The sequence below is a fragment of the Prionailurus viverrinus genome, chromosome C2, assembly GCF_022837055.1.
Source record: "Prionailurus viverrinus isolate Anna chromosome C2, UM_Priviv_1.0, whole genome shotgun sequence".
NCBI lineage: Eukaryota > Metazoa > Chordata > Mammalia > Carnivora > Felidae > Prionailurus > Prionailurus viverrinus.
This window is the reverse complement of record NC_062569.1, coordinates 46,716,442-46,733,335: the sequence shown is the minus strand read 5'-3', so window position 1 is coordinate 46,733,335 and position 16,894 is coordinate 46,716,442.

The following is a 16,894-nucleotide window of genomic DNA, read 5'->3' as shown; positions in this document are numbered from 1 at the left end:
AGGCAGGAGATGAGGGGCCATGAGAGGGTGGTGGCAAGAGGCCTGGAAAATATGCATCCATGAGATAGCTCAGTGTTAAAACTGACTGACTAGAAAATGATGGAATATAGACAGGACAAAGTCAAAGACAATTCAGCAATTTCTACCTTGAGATCTGGTGATCTCTTCCCCTTTCTTTCAGGAGATACGGCTGAGTTGGTAGTTGGTGGATAAAAATGAGTTTGGCACATGAATTTCACCTGCCAAGAGGGTGTTTGTATTAAAAACCTATTATTTATTCTAGCCAAGCAAATCTTATCTCTTATCTCCTGTTTCTGACACATGTCTCTTCTCACATCACATGGTTTTGAAGCAGACATCATCTATATAATGGACATTTTCCTGTGGCCAGAATGGACTTGTTGGGGTAATATGTTCCTAGGATGGGCCACTAAGAGTCTATGTTTCTCCAGAACAGAGAAAGCAAAGTAGATCTCTTTCTGGATGATCTGAAACTGAGAATGTGTAAGCTTGGTGACCATTAGTTGTCATTCCAACATGTGGGTTAAAGAATACAAAATGCTGGCCGCCAGTGTGAGAGAAGGCATAAACAGATACTCAGAGTACAGGTGAGAGAAAGAAATTTCCTGAGTTTCTCTGAGGACTCTGGCCTCTTGTGGAAGCCATACCTTCCATCCTGTAGGCTCCTTGAAATTCCCCAGTAATCACTCCAGTAAGCCTCTCTTTCTTCCTTTGATTTTGCATAAGCTAGACAGAGTCCATGTCTGTTGTTATTTTGTTCTTTAAGCTAAAATAGTTTCATACTATGTTTGAATGATGTTCAATATACAAAGAAAAATATTCAGAAAACAATGTTAAGACTTACTTGTAGATTAGACACCATCATCATAGATTTGGGAGCTGAGGCTCTATGAGTAGATGAAAATGTCCAGAAAGAGCAAGTATGGTGAAATGAGAATAGGCCTAAGGACAAAACCTTTGTAACTACAAAATTTAATGGTAAACATAAAGAGGGAGAGGTTTAGCAGATACGAAGAGGATAAGTATGAAGTAGTTTGACAAAAGCCATAGGAATTTCAAAGGAAAAGGGAATTTAAAGTATGAAGTATGGATAACTCTGCTAAATATTACCCAGAGGCAAACAGGATGAGGACTAATAAAAAGTTACTGAATTAAGCAAAAGAATGATTATTGTTCTCTTTTGTTAGATATAGACAGTTTTAATAAAATGAGAAGGATGTTGCCCCAAAACGGATAAATAATGAATGAGAGAAGGTTGCTTTTGCAAGATGTGTGGAAAAATGGAATAGAAAGAGGCAGTAGTTAAAAGGAAAAAAGTGCATTCAATCCAACACATATTTGGTTTTTAGTATGTGCTAGGTACTAAACTAAGCTAAATGCTAAGATAAATTTTTTAAGCTTATTTATTTATTTTCAGAGAGAGAGAGTCCACAAACAGGCGAGGGGCAAAGAGAGGGAGAGAGAGAATCCCAAGTTGACTCAGCTCTTTCAGCTCAGAGTCTGACACAGGGCTCCACCGCACAAACCGTGAGATCATGACCGACCTGAGCCAAAGCCAAGAGTCAGATGCTTAACCAATCGAGGTGCCCAGGAACCCCTAAATGCTAAGAGAGATACAGTTTCTGACTACAATTTATAGTTAAATTTAGATTATGAGCCCATAATTTAAAGGACTGGGAGAGGCAGAGTTAGAAAAAAAGGCTTTAATTCCTGAACAGTTACTAGGTCATGTTGTATTTGATGTCTAAAAAACATATCAATTTTGTATGTCTGTGCATGCACATGTATATGAGAACACACATACAAAACACATAGAGACTGAGCTGAAACAACTAGCTTGCGGGGCACCTGGGTGGCTCAGTCAGTTAAGATCCGACTCTTGGTTTTGGCTCAGGTCAAGATCTTGAGGTTCATGAGGTCAAGCCCCACATCAGGCAATCAAGAGTGAATTTTTCTCTTACATGACAAAGAAAGGGTAGCCTTAAACATCTTCCTCTCAGACAAAGTGTGGCAAGTGTGTTTGTAGAAAGAGAAAGTAACACTCAGTTGAATTATATTGATATCATTAGTTTTGTTTGTTTTGTTTACTTTTGGAACAGCCATGAGAACTATACCTCTCTCATTTGTTTTCTCCACATAAAGGTAATTATTTCTAAATAGTACTACTAAACTTTCCACAAATGGAAGATTTTAATATTTTAAAGGGCACACCCCTAAGTATCTAGTTTTTCCAACAAAAGGATGCCAAGACTAAAATTCTTTAGAGGGGAGTCTCCTGTTTATGAATTACCCCTATTCTAGTCACAAATACTGAAAAATTACTCTTGACTGTCTACAATTTTATCCCCTAGCCAGGGCTTCTGACCTTAGCAACTTCAAGTACTCCTTCCCAAGAGCGTTCGAAATCTGCCAAAATCTTGTGATAGTTAATCAGCCTTGACACATTCTTATTCATATTTTTCTAAGATTATTTAACATTGTAGACATCTTGTTCATTCTATTACTATATGGTAGAGAAAGGAAATCCAGCTGATGAGAATGGAGATGCACAACACATAAAAGCACTGGAATAGCAATACCACTTTGAATTAACTTGGTGTATTCATCGAGCCCATGTATTTTAGAGAGAGAAACTAGAGCAAGAAATACAGTCTATCTGGAAGATTGTGGCTGGTTCACCCTTCCTTCTTTCCTTCCTTCCTTCCTTCCTTCCTTCCTTCCTTCCTTCCTTCCTTCCTTCTTTTCCTTCCTTCCTCCCTCCCTCTCTCTCTCTTTCTTTTTCTTTCCATGGACTGGAATTTGATTAGATCAACCCATTGTCTGGTTGTTTTCATTAGAATTTAAAAGCAGAATTGCCAAAAATCTCTCTAACTTAACTCTTGAATACATCTGCCTCAATTATTTTCCTTTGTTATAACCTTTCCCCAATTTGGTAACTTTCCTCTCAATCCATTCAGTTATTCCAGCTGCATATCTAGGCATAATCCTTAATTCGTTTCCTTGTGTCAAACCCAGTCATGCAGTATGTCACATTCTTATAATTCCCATCCCCAAAATATGCCTAGAATATATTTGCTCTAGCCTTGCTGCTAGTATGCTTGCTCAAGCCCCCTCTTCTTTGCCTGTAATTCTGCAGTTGCTCTCTTGCTGTTCCTTCTCAAGTTTACTGGTCATTCTCTATGCTACAGTGATCTTTAAAAATGAGAATCAGGGGCGCCTGGGTGGCTCAGTTGGTTAGGGGTCCGGCTTCTGCTCGGGTCATGATCTCACGGTTTGTGGGTTCGAGCCCCGCGTTGGGCTCTGTGTTGACAGCCAGAGCCTGGATTCTGCTTCGGATTCTGTGTCTCCCTCTCTCTCTGCCCTTCCCCCTGTTCACACTCACTCTCAAAACTGAATAAACGTTAAAAAAAATTAAAAAAAAAAAAAAAATGAGAATCAGAACACATGACTGTCTTGTGTAAAACCCTCCTTTAGAATGGCATCCCAACTCCTCATCATGGCATGTTCTCCTCTATATGATGAGAGGTCTCTGACATGCCTGTACCACTCTTCTCTCTCACCACACTCCAGCCATATTGGCCAGTTTTGGGTTCCTCAATCCCTCCGGACTTGTTTGTACTTCAGGTTTTTTATACATGCAGTTCTCTCTGCTCAGAATATTCTTACTTAACATTATTGCAAAATCTTATCATAGCCATGAAAAACAATTTTGGTCAAATTAAAGAAATGAGCTTTTAGAATATGTCACGTAAACCAAAAAATTCAAACACTGAAAATGTTAATGCACAAAAATGCAGACTGATTGGTCAGGAGTTATTAAAGGAAAATTAGGATTCTAGGGACACCGTATTGTTTCAGTTACTATAGCTGCCTAATAAACAGTCCTGACTTTAGTGACATAAACAAAAATTTTATTATGCTCATGGGTTCTGTGGAATTTTAAGAGTTCAGAAGGGATGGCTTGACTGTGCTCCATGTCTGAATTCTCAGCTGGGAGGTCTTGAGGGCTAGGGGAAGTGACTTGAGAGTAGGAGATTAGAATGGTCTGAAGGCTCACTTAGTTGTTTGATTGGTGTGTGGATGCTGGCTGTCAGTTGACATCTCAGTATGGCTGCCTGGGCTTCCTCACGGTATAGTAATTGCATTCTAAGAGTGAGGATCCCAGAAGAAACAAGCAAAAGGTGTATGGTCTTTTAAAAATATAGCCTCAGAAGTCACATAGCATTACTTCCACTGTTTTTACAGCCTGCCCAGATTAAAGGAAATAAACATAGACCTTACTTATTAGTGGGAAGAGTGTCAGAGCCACATGGTAAGAAGAGAATGTGGTATGGGAGAATTATTGTCATCATCTTCCAACGTATTTTACCATGAATTATGGTGTCATGGACAGCAATGGAGCAGTTGGTTGCAAACAACTACAGGTATCAATGTCAAAGATAGAACACTGGGTATAATGGATCACTAGTCTCACCCAAAGGAAATGTTTATGCTGCTGGATATTTTGTATCAGCTAGCTTTAAGTCACATCCCTTTAAAAAAAATGCTTCATTTCAATGGAACAGGATAATTTAATGTATCAAGGAGAGATTTCAGCAATGTAGTTTAAGGTATAATTTATTATATTTCTTACCAGATAATGCTGTGACACTTACAATAAACAAATAAAAGAGATTGCAAACCACCGTATGAAAGATCAAAAAAGTAGGAGAAATCAAAAGGAAACTTTTTAAGAACTTTTCAGACTTGGCAATGCCTCACTTCTCTAGGCTATATTGTACTTTGATTTTTTTAATCACTCTGAGACAAAAAAAAAAAAGTAGGACATCAAACCACAAAGACCCACAAGAGCATTTTCATCTACACCACATTCTCTATCAAATACAATGAAGAAACTGTTTAGAGATATTTCTTTCATTGCTTTCAAATGCCTGCCTAAATATAAGGAACGTCAAACATGCATTCCTTTAAACTATCCTAACTGACCTTGGTTGATGATTAGAAGCTGAAAATAGAGGCAAATATTCAATAGGTGAGAAATTATTTTCTTTTGTTAAAATATTTTTTAAGGTCTATTTACTTTTGAGAGAGAAAGACAGAGTGTGAGTGGGTGAGGGGCAGAGAGAGGGGGACACAGAATCCGAAGGAGGCTTCAGGCTCTAAACTGACAGCACGGAGCCCAACACGGGCCTCAAACTCACAAACTTGGAGATCGTGACCTGAGCCAAAGTCGGAAGCTTAATCGACAGAGCCATCATGGTGCCCGAGAGAAATCATTTTCTTAAAGGGTTATGTATATATTATATTCTATTTATTAAACACAAATTGAAAATAGGGTATTATGATGATATATAATATTTTTGGAAAAAGGAAGATTATATTTGTTGGCAAACTGGCACGGAGTGCACACACACACATATACACACTATAGGAACAGACAGTGCCAAGGACATAACTTAAATCATTATTTTATTAACAGAATTTGAATTTGCAAAGCATGAAACCCTCCTGCTGTAGATAATTTTTTGACATGAGAAATTCAGGTTTGTACAACAGAAATGTATCTTTTGAACATATCTTTGACTGTTAGTTGGGTACTTACAATTCAGTCTTGAAAATGTTCAAAATTTGTTCTTGCAAAAAAACCTGAAGTTAAAATACATTATCCAGTGTTTGGCTCTTGCAAAAAAACCTGAAGTTAAAATACATTATCCAGTGTTTATGCCTTTGTGATAGTTTTCTCTGAAAACAATTCTTTTTATTGGATTGGCAATTTAGTAAAAGCCTATTTATCTCTCAAGATCTAGTGCAAATATTTTGTTCTGTGTTTTCGTAACACTAACCTCTGTACAACACTCACCATATTCTACTGTATAAGTTGTGTTTCCTCACACCTCACTAGCCATAAGTATCAATGGGGTCACATGAATGATAACAATGAAAAAGTGCCTCAGGTTTTGTCTCAATCTGCTCAAGTAGTAACTCAGTACCCTGGGACTTGCCTGTCAAACATTTTTTGTAGTACCCAGGGTTACTTCTGTGACTGTGGGCACTAAAAGCTCATTCTACAAGTAACATCCACTGCTCCCCACCAGGCTAACTCTGGGTGCTGATGGGTCTACTGGAAACGTCCATCTTTGGTTGAGCATCATTGCTCTGATGCAGCTGCTCTAGACAATGCTGAAATGTATCATACTGAGCCTTCATGGTACCAAGGAGAGGGATGTACTATGCCCAAGTGGGAATAATTCACATCTCTGTCATCCTGTTTTATGCTTTGTCACTGAAGACATGAACAGCTCTGCTTGTGTTTCCATATTTCAGTGGTTTTTCGTGACAATAACTCTTGTAGCCCCTCTTTCCACTGGATCAGGTTCCATTCCATGGGGGTTATCTTCATTTTCTGGTCTTTACAATCATGCAGATAGTAATCTCTAGTCTCTTCATTTCTGCCAACAGGTAAGGTGAACATATGTCTGTATACAGTTGCTCTTTGCTCTCACTTTTCATCCCATTCAGCTCTCCAACCAGGTCACAGATGTGGTGAGGATGATTGAGTCTCACTTGGGCCGCAGGTACAGACCCAGCCACACTTCCTTACATTTTCAGCCTCAGAAGGTTGTCATCCTTTGAGGACATAAAACAAGATTCTTTCTACATTACATCAAGTCAGAACTAAAAACTAAATCTAAACCAGCTCACAGACCAATTCCTTAACTCTAAAGATAAGCAAATTATGGTATCTGTTAAAAAATGTGAAGATTTTACTCTGCTTGCAAGCTAGCAAGTTAATCCACCACAGTATTATGGGAACGGGTAGAAGTCACAGACTCCGGGGGTCAGAAAAAAAAAAACAGTCCATTACTCACAACACAGCAAGAATAAACTTCACGTTTACATCAAACTACTTGTCGCATAGGGGCCAAGTTTTGTGTCAGAGTTGAGAAGCCCCAAGCTGAAAGATTTCTACTATATTATAATGGGTTACAAAGCAATCTGCCCAAGTTTTACTCAGAGGAAAACATATTTATTATACTGGTGAGTAAACAAGCTTGCTCTCTGCTCTGGGAGAAGACTCGACCTCTAACATCCAAGGCGACTCACTACACAAACATCCTTGGAAAGATAATCTTTTCAAAGTTCAGCAAAGGCTGTCAGTACCTTTGCTCACAAGACGCAGAAACTCAGGAGACCTCTCAGAATTGTCTCCAACCACATCATGAATTAAAGTGCCCTACTCAGTTGGTTTAATTTAGTTAGTAGATATCAAGGCCAAATCTCAGGTCATTTGGCACACGACCCGGTAATTTCTACAAATTTAACAGCAACTGAAAAGGAATAATATGGTATCAGTTTGGTTTCATTGATTAACATAGCTAAGGACAAGTGAGGCATATTTTAAAAGTTCTACTATTACTGTGGTTATCCACATTCTGTAATGAGTATTAAAATAACTGTATAAATTCTGAGCTCCTTTTCCAACTTCTACAGCCTCGATATACTGACAAAATGTAAAACAAGCAAAAAAAAAAAAAAAAAAACAAACCACAAACAGTTAACAGCAAAGATAGGCATTACCTTACTCCTATGTATGTAGCTAGGGCATAAATAAGATCTGCCTTTAAATCTTCAAATCAGCATATACTGGAATTTATAGATTTTTTTAATCAGAGATTTTCACACCCAAACCACAATATTTCTAAGTCCTGAAGCCTGAGGGCCTTAGCTCTCTTTCTCTGCAGCCATATTTTAGAAATTGCCAGAACAAAACACAAACTCATTAATTGAGGAGGTCATATTTTATGAAATAATGTCTGGAAAAAACTGCACCAAAGTTAAACAGCTAACGTTACTGTGAACAACACACTCTTTTCAGGGGTGTTATCCAAATTGCTATTGGGTGTAGCCTCAGTATTTTATTGTATGATGATGAAAAATTATTGACACGGTCACTAAGAGGTCTTCATGTAGTGTTAACTCATTATGTCCCAATGTGAAGAACTATTTTGTGATCGTTCACACTATAATTCTCACCTATCCCTTAAATTATATCCTTCCAGATACTTTTCAGAGTCACTCTATGTGTGAAATCCAAACAATGAATAAGAAAACAAGTACAAGTTCATAGATACCCACAGATGTAGTGGAAAGGACTCTGGACTAAGAATAAGGAATTTAGGGGGTCAGTTTCCACTTCACAAAGCATGATAAGCAAAAACAAAACTTATCCACTTTTCCTATATGAATTGTACCTAATTTTAACTAAAGTGTTGATGAATGCTAGGAGTTAATGAGCATGTTAATTGACACCATAGGATACAATCAACAAAATCTGGAGTGTAGGATGTTCTACAGAATGTAGATAACTTGCTGTTTTTTTTTTAATCAACAAATGATTTGCCAGGTGAGAGAAAGAGAGAAGAGATTAAGAGATTTGTAAAATGTTAACTTATTGCATTGTATGATCCTCATTTGGATCTCAAAAAATTAAACTAAAAATTAAAATTTAATGAGTCTCTTGGAAATTTTGATAGAGTTAACAAATTACTGTCATTTTAAGATATTATAAAATTGTGGTTAGATTTTAAAGAATCCTTGTTTTAGAAATACAGACTGAAATGTTTACATATAAAATGTCATCTGGAATTTGTTTCAAAATAATACACCTACCACCAACTGCCCAATTAATTACAAATGTCTCAGACTCCCTTCTACTTTTTGTATCCATTGATTCTGGGAGTCAGGGAATGAGGGAACTCAAGTTCTTTTACACCTGTGGCTTCCTTAATGAATCATTGTATCTTCTGCATTCAGTGACAACTAACTTAGAAACTTTTACATTATAAGTGGAACAAAACTTAGTATTTATTTTTTTATTTTTATTTATTTTTTGAGAGAGAGACAGAGACAGAGCAGGAGCAGGGGAAGGGAAGAGAGGGAGGAAGACACAGAATCGGAAGCAGCTTCCAGGCACTGAGCTGTCAGCACAGAGCCGGATGTGGGGCTCGAACTCAGGAATCAAGAGATCACGACCTGAGCCAAAGTCAGAAGCTCAACCGGCTAAGCCACCCTGGTGTCCCACATTTTAGCATTTATTAATAGAATCATACCAAACTCTAAATGAAGGGTATATAAATGAAGCTTTCTGTATTCTACAGAAAATTACCAACAATGTATGCATATTAAAATAAACTAAATACCTGTTGGGATGAGCACTGGGTGTTGTATGGAAACCAATTTGACAATAATTTCATATTAAAAAAAACAAAATAAATAGGGCAATTTTGCTATTGAAATATTGTGAATTTATGAAATGGTTAATTGTCTCCTGCCTAAATTTTTATTGAATTACATTAATGTTGACCCAAGGACATAATTGAGACATAACTGCCTTTCCAGACCATATATCAGGCCCATGCTAACATAACCAATCTACATACCTATGAAACAGAGCAACCAAGACTCTGTGAGGGAGCACTAACAGATCTCTATACCTATAGAGTCCTTCAGGGTGATCTATAAGACATTGTAGAGCAAAATACACAGATGATACAAATTTTACTTTTGGCAATAGTTGGGAGTCATTTTTGAGTTGTTATTACCAACATTTGGTGGTCTCACTTTGCCTAATTTTTGATCCCTAAAGAACATAATGAATTAGAGGAACACAAAGTAATCAGCACTGTAGGAAAAAATAATCAACATTAAAAATGTATTAAATTTTTAGCAATCCCTATCAAAATAACTCCAGCATTCTTCACAGAGCTAGAACAAACAATCCTAAAATTTGCATGGAACCAGAAAAGACCCCAAATAACCCAAGTAATGTTGAAAAAGAAAACCAAAGTTGAAGGCATCACAATTCCAGACTTCAAGCTGTATTACAAAGCTATAGTCATCAAGACAGTATGGTACTGGCACAAAAACAGACACAAAGAACAATAGAACACAACAGAGAACCCAGAAGTGGACCCACAAATATATGGCCAACTAATCTTTGACAAAGCAGGAAAGAATACTCAATGAAAAAAAGACAGTCTCTTCAGCAAATGGTGTTGAGAAAACTGGATAGGGGCATGCAGAAGAATGAAACTGGATCACTTTCTTACACTATACAAAAAAAAATCAAAATGGAATAAAGACTTAAATTTGAGATATAAGACCATCAAAATCCTAGAGAAGAAAACAGGCAAAACCTCTTTAACCTCAGCTGCAGCAATTTCTGACTTGGCATGTGTCCAGAGAAAAGGGAAACAAAAGCAAAAATGAACTGAATGAACTATTGGGATCTCATCAAGATAAAAAGCTTCTGCACAGTGAAGGAAATAATCATCAAACCTAAAAGGCAACCGATGGAATGGGAGAAGATATTTGCAAATGGCATATCAGATAAAGGGTTAGTATTCAAAATCTATAAAGAATTGTCAAACTCAACACCCAGAAAAGAAATAATCCAGTGAAGAAATGGATAAAAAACATGAATAGGCACTTTTCCAAAGAAGCCATCCATGTGGCCAACCAACACATGAAAAGAACATCACTCATCATCAAGGAAATACAAATCAAGACCACAATAAGATACCACCTCACACCTGTCAGAATGGCTAACATTAACAACTCAGGCAACAATAGATGTAGGCAAGGATGCAGATATTGTACTGTTGGTAAACTGGTGCAGCCACCCTGGAAAACAGTATAGAGGTTCCTCAAAAAATTAAAAATATAACTACCCTATGATCCAGCAATTGTACTACTATGTATTTATCCAAAGGATACCAAAATGCTGATTCAAAGGGGGCACATACACCTCAATGTTTATAGCAGCACTATCAACAATAGCCAAAGTATGGAAAGAGCCCAGATGTCCTTCAATTGATGATGGATAAAGAATAGATGGTATATGTATACAATGGAATATTACTTGGCGATCAAAAAGAATGAAATCTTACCATTTGCATCAACATAGACGGAACTAGAATGTATTATGCTAAGCGAAATAAGTCAGTCAGAGAAAGAAAAATATTACATGATTTCACTCATATGTGGAATTTAAGAAACCAAACAGATGAACATAGGGGAAGGGAAGAAAAAATAAGATAAATACAGAGAGGGAGACAAACCATAGGAGACTCTTAAATACAGAGAACAAACTGAGGGTTTACTGGTGGGTTGTTGGGTGGGGGGATGAATTAAATGGGTCATGGGCATTAAGGGGGGCACTTGTTGGAATGACCACTGGATGTTATATGTAAGTGATGCATCACTAAATTCTATTCCTGAAGTCATTATAACACTATATGTTAACTAACTTGGATTTAATGTAAAATTTTTTTTTATTTGAAAAAAAAAGTATTGAATTTTTAAATAAAAAAAACAAAGGTAATAACTTCTAAAATAGTTAAAATTCCTCTTGTTTATAGCAAATACAAAGAAGATAAATGGGAGATCCCTATTATGCTCAAATTGAGGGTAGTGTAAACATTTTTTTTAATTAACTTTGAATTAGAAAAGAGTTATTCTCAGGAATAGTCTGAGCTCTTCCATGACAGAAGACTGAAAAATCTATAGACTGTGTTCATGTTTCTCAGAGCTCTATCAGGTATATTATTCAGACCAAGGTCAAAATGTAACAGGGTAATGCTTGTTATTACTGGCTTCTGATTACCCCAGAGAAATCAGAAGTGATTATTCACCTCAAATGGAGGATTTCCTTTTGTAAATGAGTCAGGAGAAAACAATTACTCATTTTGATTGTTTCAGCTGGTGATCTGAACATGGAAAACCTTCTATCTGGATTGAACAATTAAGCGATAAAAAATAAATTGATATTTTGCATGAATTCTGAGTGTCCCCAAGTGTTTGACTTAAGTTAATTTGGGGTCTGATTATAATAGTAGCAAGTAAGGGTCCTGCTGCTTAGTGTACACAAAAGTCAGTTACTAAAAATCATACGGTATACATATTGGGTAACATATAATTTACTACCCAAACTGGGACACACTTGAGAAGGAAACTGGGGGCTATTCATAATTTTGTTGTGACTGTCCCAGGCAAACCCTGATATATGATCACCTTTGTATATGCAATTATCCCAAATGCATCTACTAAATGTTGAGATAAATACATCGTACAAAGTTTTACCCATGTTACAATGTATTTTCTTTAAATAGAAATGAAAATAAAACGCACTTAGAGTCAATATTGTATCCCACTTATGTAACTGGAGAATATTTCTTATGCCGAGTGCTATAATTTAGGAAACAAAATTAGATTTTTTGATATATATTACCTAATAAAATCTCATTAATAGAAGTGATCATCAGAGGTAGTAATGGATTGGTCAGATAGGCTAAAAAATGAGGTTACCTGCCAAAAATAATTTTACTCCTTAAATTGATTTCTCTCTTCTTTAATTGCTTTTGCATCTATTACCAGTGCTGTACAATTTAACACTGGCATGATAAGATCCAGCTTACTCATTTTACAGATGGGCAAGTCACTTAACTTCCCCCAGAATTGTAGAATGTAGACTGGACTGGAAGCCAGGCAGTTTTTTTCCACCATGAAAACTGCCTGTCTCATGGTACTCTATCATCAGATGGCAGTCTTCTGCACACTGTACTCTAACTGTAAAAGCGGGGCTTCCTATACCTAGTTTGTGCTCCACTTATATGCAGAGCTCAGCACCTCTCTGAGTCCCTCTAAAGAATGAGAAAAGTTATGTATTTCATTGAGGGTGTCACAGGGGAGACAAATGAAAAGTTTAATAATGGATACTGCCAGCAAACAAATTAGGACTCCTCTATTAGACATGTCTTGTAGTAGACATTTTTGGAACTAACATCTTCTCATTCTGAATATGTGGAAATTCTTAGTTCCCAACCCCCTTAGGTAGGCTGGGATCATGTGACTAGTTTCAATCAAGGCACTGTGATAGAAGTGAATGAAGTGTGTTGGGGCACCTGGGTGGTTCAGTTGGTTATGCAACCATCTTAGGCTCAGGTCATGACTTCATGGTTCGTGCGTTTAAGCCCCACATTGGGCTCTGTGCTGATAGCTCAGAGCCTAGAGCCTGCTTTGGATTCTGTGTCTCCCTCTCCCTCTGCCCCTCCCCCATTAGTTCTCTGTCTCTCTGTCTCTCTCTCTCCCTCAAAAATAAACATTAAAAATCTTTTTGAAAAAGAAGTGAAATGTGTTTATTGCAGATATGAGACCTTAGACTCTCTCTCTTCCCCAGGTATAGCAATCATGAGAAAACCTTTGGTTTTGAGGGTAGAGACAAAAGTTTGAAGTGGCCTATATTGCCAAGTGTCCACTTAAAAGGCAAGTGACCTGAGTAGCTGCTCAGACCCCCGGGATGAGATGTGGTAAAGTTTTTCATTGTGTTAGGACAAGTAAGGCACTGAGCTGTGAGGGTTGTATGCTGCCTCAACCTAACCTAGTTCAACCCTCCAAGGACTTGTCTCTGCTCCAGACCTTCCTCTGCCACATCACTACCAGGATCTTGTTTTTCTGTTCTTTCTTCACAGAGGCCAATAGCTCCAAGATTCTTTCTTTTAGGTATCTCCCTTAGCAACTTACATTTCTTTTTCCTTTATGGGCAGTGCAATTTTCCTCTAACCATCACTAAGCTTATCTAAACAAAAGGGACCTCCAGTTTCTTTCTGAGAGTGGAATTTCTCTCTCTCTCTCTCTCTCTCTCTCTCTCTCTCTCTCTCTCTCTCTGTGTGTGTGTGTGTGTGTGTGTGTGTGTGTGTAAGCAATATAGCATTCTGTAAGATGATTTGGTGATTATCTCTTCCTGAATCAGGTGGCAAGTCTCTTGAGGATGAGAGTTCCTAAGTGAGAGTCTATGGATAAGCTTCAAGTTCTAACCCTTGAAATGACATTTTTTTTTTGTTTCTTAGGCATATGTCACACTTTTAGTTTTCATCAGATTTTCAAAGGGGTCCTTTAAGTGAAAAAAAAAAATTAGGAGCCACTGGTATATGAGCAACATGAGTTTGAAAATAAGAAAGAACTTAAAATGGTCCTAGTTTCAGCCCTGATACTAATTGTGATAACGATTCTTACCACTGTCCTGGATTTAGCATGGTCAGAAGAACTGGTTACTCACTGTAGCTAATTCACAAGACTCTGAAGTATATAAGCCAGAATATAATTAATTTAATCAGAACTATTTAATCAGAACTATATCTATAAGGTACATAGGATAATTTCGGGACAGGGCATTGTCCTACTCGCTTCTTCTCTCCACTTAAGCTAATCGTAAAGACAGATTATTAATTTTTTTTCCCTAAGGAATCTGTCTTTGCAAGAGATATTGCTGTCAGAGGACTACAGTTCACTTGGCTTGGAAGATACCATCTCAGGCTGGTCAACACTAATTCTAGGAGATTTAGTGTATAGTGTATAGTCAGACTTTGAAAGGCCTGAATACCATTCCATTATTTCAAGATAATCTCTGCTTAGATCTCATGAACAGACTTAAAATTCATCATTTAATGCTCAGACATTTGCTTAGGCATTTATGAGGCTGCATGCTATGGGATAAGGTGAGAGAAATGAGAATGAGAAGCAGTCCTGCTTGAGAAGGTTGCCCAATATCTTGACACCAAGGAAATCTGCTTGATTTCTTTTGTGAAACATCCAATTTGGCTTCCTCTCATTTTTCTTTAGAATTCATCTTCTTTGTTATATACCCTTGATAGTATATGACCTTGGAATACACAATGAGTAGCCACATCTATTGCTACTTTTAAACAATAGTCATTGAACTTTGGTAAATGTACTGAAAATCGTGTATCTTTTTACAAGAAATTGAGATCATATGAATACTATGGATATCTTTAATATGAGCCAATATCAATATATTTTTAATTATTGTCACAATTCAAGAGATTTTTTTTTCATACAATTTTGAGCAAGAACATTACTTCTAAGCCTCAGAGTCCTCATCTATGAAATGGGGATTATAATAACAATAATCTCCAAGGTTGTTGATAGTAGGTCATTGGCTTTATAACTCCTTCGGTCCTGTCTTTCCAGATCTTTGTAAAACAGGAGACTAGAGCAACTGTCAGGTTAAATTACATTAGATTAGATTAGATTAGATTAGATAGATTAGAGCAAGTATTAGTTTTATTTTCTGATTTTATAACTGGTGTTCTTAATCAGCAGAATAAAGGATTTTGCAGATGGCATAGTGTTGATCTTCATTTATCAGTATTTATAAGTTTTAATTCAGTATATATTACTGAAGAGTAAAAACCATTTCCCTTAATATATATTTAAATTCCTAGATTTTTACTTCTTTATGATTTGGGCATTTGCTATGATAATGGGATAAAGTGAAGATTATTGAAACCTTTTCCTGATCCTCTGAAGTTCATAATTCTATTTTAAGTTTTCTCTGAAAACAGTTCAAGGCTAAGAACAAAAGACTTTAGATTCCAGTACAAAAGTTTGCTAAAACACAGCAGTGCTTCTAAGGCAACTATACTAAAAGGAAAAGATACCAGAAAGAGAGAGAGAGAGAGAGAGAGAGAGCGAGAGAGAGCACATTTAGGGGTGAACAGAGCTCAAGAACACATAACTATTCCTTCCTTTTTCCTTCACAAGTGGAGTATGGGTAATGGATAAATTATTTCTCTGCTTTCTATACAGTTATGGTCAGGATCTCTTCTACCACTACATCTGGATTAATGACTTTTTTTTTTTAATCTGAAAGCTGCTTAGCCCAGAGCTAGACTTTAGTGTTAAAGTTACAGGTTACAGAGAAGTAGGGTAGAGAAGAGATAACAAAGTTTCTGAAGTCAATCTACAGGGTCATGGATTGAAGCAACATGGATCTATGAGATCCTATGGATAGAGAGTGCCCAAGGCAGCAGAGGCTTTAGCTATCTTGCAGGTACCACAAAATAGCTGTCCACAGGAACAGCGAGAATAACCCAGGAGTAAGAGTCTATGGGGTGGACCATCGACTGGGGAGTGAGGGAGAGGAAGAGGCTTGCAGTATCAGGAAAAGCATCAGTGCAAACTCTGAAAAACAAGCAAATACAAAGGGCTCATAAAAGGACTAGGATTTGGGCATTGGTCACACTGTGGCATCCAAGGTCAGCTGTAATGATCAAAAGAGGGCTGAAACTCTTGCTACTGATAGGGATGTGCTGGACATAACATAAATTTCTTCCTTATCACCTCCAGCTTATCACCAGCAAAGATGTGGGTACAGAGAATAAAAATTAATATGATTAAGCATGCAAAATGAAGTTTAGATTTTAATAATCTATTTGTATTTGAAGTTACTGAACTGACTGTATCAGAACAGTCTGAAAATCCACTAGTTAGCAAAGTTAATTTCTCTCACCACCCATGCCCACTATATCTAACTCTTAGAATTGAGGGCTCATCAAAATATTATTATTAGTTATTTGAGATAGATGAGATTTTTCCATCAAACCTCTAATACTTTTAAAAGATTCACTTTCTTGAATATAAATTCAATTTTCTATGTAACATTAACTTTAATGTCAATTTACCAAATATTGCTTTACCTAGTACATATTTTCTGAAAGAGCTTGGTGTTAAAAATATTTTTGGGTTAAAAGAAAACGTGAGTGATATTTTATAGAGTCAGGGACTATTTGGAAATTTGTTATTCAGCTCCTTGTTGGACAGCTAGGTCTCTGTCATCCTCCAACTCCTTGCTCCAACTAGGAAGTCAAGTAGACACTATGGCACAGTGGTTAAGAGTACAGTTTCAGGAGCCAGACTGTCTGAAATTGAGCTGGTCTCAATGACTTCTTAACTTTGGGAACTTGGGCAAGTAATTTACCCTATCTGTGCATCACTTTCTTCATTTATAAAACAA